The 4,262-nt window shown below is 41.7% G+C and overlaps 1 protein-coding gene across 1 annotated transcript in view; it reads left to right on the top strand.

The window, feature by feature from the left end:
• The window catches only part of Blm (BLM RecQ like helicase), an 81,959-nt gene that overhangs the window by 3,114 nt on the left and 74,583 nt on the right, over window positions 1-4,262 (top strand). The window lies entirely within an intron of this gene.

Below are 4,262 nucleotides of genomic sequence, written 5' to 3'. Positions count from 1 at the left end.
TCGGGAGGCAGAGGCAGGCAGATCTCTGTGAGTTCGAGACCAGCCTGGTCTACAGAGCTAGTTCCAGGACAGGCTCCAAAACCACAGAGAAACCCTATCTCAAAAGAAAAAAACAAAACCAAAAAAGATGACAGTCCCACCATACAGATGAACCTCGAAGACATTCTAGTCAGCAGAATTGTCAGTTACAGAGGAACAAATACAACATAACTCCACTTACAGTAGGGTAAGGTGCTATGTGTAGGGAGATGAGCAAATTCTATTTGATTAGCTTTAGGAGTGAAAGACGAAGATGCCTGGAGAGCTGCAGGACAGCACTCTGCCTATATTGTATTATTCACCTAAAGAAATTTGAGACAGCAAGCAAGAGTTCAAAACCAGCCTGGGCTATACAGTAACACCCTGTCTCAAGACCAAAAATGAAACAAATTCATTCAGAGGGTAGATTTCAGGTGTTCTTATCACAATAAAATGGAAAACAACTGGTATAATTACATAACAACATTTCAATTTATTAGCAATATATATTTAAATATTTTTATTTCATGGGCATTGGTGTTTTGCCTGCATATATGTCTCTGTGAGAGTGTTGGATTCCATGGACTTGGAGTTACAGTTGTGAGCTGCCATGTGGGTGCTGAAAATTGAACCTGGAAGAGCAGCAAGTGCTCTTAATCGCTGAGCCCCAATGAAATATATTTTTAAGGTATAAAAATTGGTGCTAAAAAGAACTTGGTAGTTAGAGCACTTTCTACTCTTCCAGAGTACCCAGGTTTGATTCCCAGCACCAACATTGCAGGTCACAACCATTTGTAACTCTAGTTCCAGGTGATCTAATGCCCTATTCTGTCACCCAAGGACACACAGACATGCATGCAGGCAAAATACTCATAAACAAAGTCCCCCCCTTTTTTTTTAATATAAAAAAGGGGCTGGAGAGGTGGTCCAGAGGTAACGAGAACTTGTTTCCCTTGCAGAGGATCCTTGCTTGTCATCATTCCATAAGCCTGACAACCATGAGACCGGATGCAGACGTGTGGTGTCTGTAACCCCAGTGCAATGATGGGAAGTGATGATGGAGGCAGGAGAGTCTCTAGAAGCTGTCAGCCAGCTAGCCTGGGTTACACGGTGGTGGGGAACCCCATCTTAAGAAGGACAGAAAGGCTAGGAGCCAATACCTGAAGATTGTCCTCTCCACACCTGCCACGTGGACGCATCCCAGTGTACACACACTTCACAGTATCAGACTCGGCTACTGAGTTCCTCCAGAAAAACAAAAGTGAGAATTTTGATTGGAGTTTTATTGTCTAGATCAGTTTGGGAAGAAGTAGCATCTTGAGAATAGTACCTTTTTGTCATGAATGTGGCTCATTCGTTCTTTAATTTTTTAAAGAACTTGGTTGTTTCTCGTGAGCATGTGTGTGTGTATAGACATAGTTTGTTGGATATTGTTGATGTCACTGTACGTAAATCATAAGTTTTCTGTTTTTTTGTTTTTGTTTTTTCGAGATTGGATTTCTCTGTGTAACCCTAGCTGTCCTGGAACTAGCTGTAATCTAGTATTGTGGTGAGCTCTCTTAGTTGATTTTCTAGTGATGAACTAGCCTTGTATTCCCGAGACAACAGAATATGGCCCTGGTTTTATATATAGCTGGGTTTTGTCTGCTGTCATTTGGAATTTGTGCACCTACATCTGTGAATAAGAGTTAAAGCCTGGGTTATTTTCAGTGTTTGCTTTCGGATGCAGATGTACATACAGTAAGAGAAGTGAGAAGCTGGTCTGTGCTCTGGGGTTGTCTATGTGGAATTGGAGTGCTTTTTACTGTAAATGTTCAGAACACTTTCTGTTTGCTACTTCCTTCCTCTCGCCTCCCCCCCCCCAAAAAAAAAAAAAAGACAGGGTCTTATGTGATAGCCCAGACTACCCAGAACTCACTGTGTGGCCAAAGCTGGCCCTAAACTCACAGCAGTGCTCCTGATTTAGCCGCCTACGGCATCAGCCATCACACCTGGCACTTAGAGTTTTTCTGAGACAGGACCTCATACACCCCAGGTTGATCCTGAACTCTTTATATAGCTGAGGCTTGCCTTGAATTCCTGATCTTAATTGCTCACCAATTCCAGGTATTCAGTATTGCTTTGTCAGCTTAAGATAATAAAATCAGGTAAGAGAAATTATTCAGAGGCACAAAGTTTGGGGGGGAAAAGGTATCACTGTCCTTACCTGCAGATAATAGAAGTGTCTAGAGCACAAATAATAATCAAAATAATTAAATTAAAAAAATTTAGCTTGACCTGATGGTGCATGTCTATAATCCCAGCACTCAGATTTGACTGCATTAGAATTGTGTTCAAGGTTGTGCTAGGTGCTACATGGTGAGTGTAGGGCCGATCTGGACTATGTGAGACTATTTCCAAAACAGCACACACAGGAGAGAGAGAGTTTAGTAAGATGACAGTGTACAATTTACATGCAAAACCAATTGTTTAACAAATAAGTTAGACTATATAAGGAAGGGGATAGTCTAATTATAGTAAAAACGGAAAGATTAAAATGTTTAGGAATTTTAAGACATAAATGGAGAAATCTTTAAAGACTGCTAAATCTTACAAAAGTTGACTTAATCAAATGCAAAGTCTTTTCCCAGGATAGAATGACTTAATACCCTGAGAGCACTGGATCTTCATAAATTGACACAGATTTAATGTAGTCTCAGTAAAAAGATCAGCAAGGTTTCTTTCTGGTGTTAGACATGTTGGTTCTAAAGTTCATGCAAACAAAGTACAAGACCATGAGGCCAGGTATGGTGTCCCACACCTGTAGTTTGAGCACCTAAATCCATAACTGGAGGAAGGAAAGAAATAATAAAGACCGCAACAGAGACCAGTGTAATAGAGAAAGTACCCTGGTTGTGGTGGTGCACGCCTTTAATCCCAGCACTCTGGAGGCAGAAGCAGGCGGACTGTGAGTTTGAGGCCAGCCTGGTCTATAAAGCGAGTTCCAGGACAGCCAAAGATAAACAGAGAAACCCTGCCTCACCCCCCCCCCAAAAAAAAGACAGAAAGTAAAGCAATAAAGAAATAGACAAAATTAAGAGTTGGTTCTTTGAAAAGATGTGGAGTTCAGAGGACAGCTTGAGGAAGTTGTTCTTTGCTTCCACTGCGTGGGTTCTGAGAATCTAACTAAGGTCATTGGACTTGGTGACAAGTGCTTTTAATTACTGAGCCATCATCACAGGCCCCTGAAAAGGTATTTTTAAATTGACCATCTTTTAACTAGATGAACAAAGAAAGTGTCTTAGTTCCTTTTCTATTGCCGTGATGGAACATCATGCCCAAGGCAGCTTATAAAAGAAAGCATTTAGTGGGGGGTTCATGGCCACTGAGGGCAGGAGAGCATGTGATTGTCATGGCAGCAGGGAGGCAGGCAGTTATGGTGTTAGAGCAGTAGCTGAGAGCTTACATCTAACCTGCAAATTGGAGGCAGAGAGAGAGAGGAGAGAGAGCACCGGTTGGAATGATATAGGTTTGAAACCTCAGAGTCCCCCCAGTGACACATCTCCAACAAGGCCACGCCTCCTAAGTCTTCTCAAACAGTTCCACCAACTGTGGACTAAGATCAAATGTATGAGCCAATGTGAGGCCATTCTAATTCAAACCCCACAGAAAGAAAAGAGATTCCGATAACTCGGATAAGGAATGAAAGGACTGTTATAACTGACTGTAGAAGTAAAAGGATTTTTATCCTTGTCTGGTAGAACAGGCCTATAACTTCAACTTCTCAGGAGACTGATGCAGGAAAATTGTAGGTCAGTGCCAACCTGGGCTACAGAGTATGTTTAAGGGAAGCCTGAATGACTTAATAAGACCTGTCTCAAGATAGAAAGTGAAAAGGTTGGTTGTAGTTCGGTGGCAATGCCGTAGGTTCTGTTCCCAGCATAAGATGAGACTCAAAGAAATAAAATGCCTTTTTATGAAAAAGCTATGAGCAGTTGTGTGTTGGCAACTATGATTTGAGGGCTGGAGAGTGACTCAGTGGTTAAGAGCACTGATTCCTCTCCAGGACCCGGGTTCAGTTCCCAGCACTCACATGAAGGCTCACAACAACCTGCAACTCCAGTTCCAGAGGATCTGCTGCCCTTTTCTGGCCTCTTTGGGCATCAGGCACGCACATGACAAAATACATGGAGACAAAATATTCGTATGCAGAAAATTTTTTTAATTAATTAATTTATTTATTATGTATACAATATTCTGTCAGT

The sequence above is a fragment of the Microtus ochrogaster genome, chromosome 22 (assembly GCF_000317375.1).
Source record: "Microtus ochrogaster isolate Prairie Vole_2 chromosome 22, MicOch1.0, whole genome shotgun sequence".
Lineage (NCBI taxonomy): Eukaryota > Metazoa > Chordata > Mammalia > Rodentia > Cricetidae > Microtus > Microtus ochrogaster.
The sequence above is the reverse complement of the archived record's forward strand: the minus strand, read 5'-3'. Positions and strand labels throughout refer to the sequence as shown.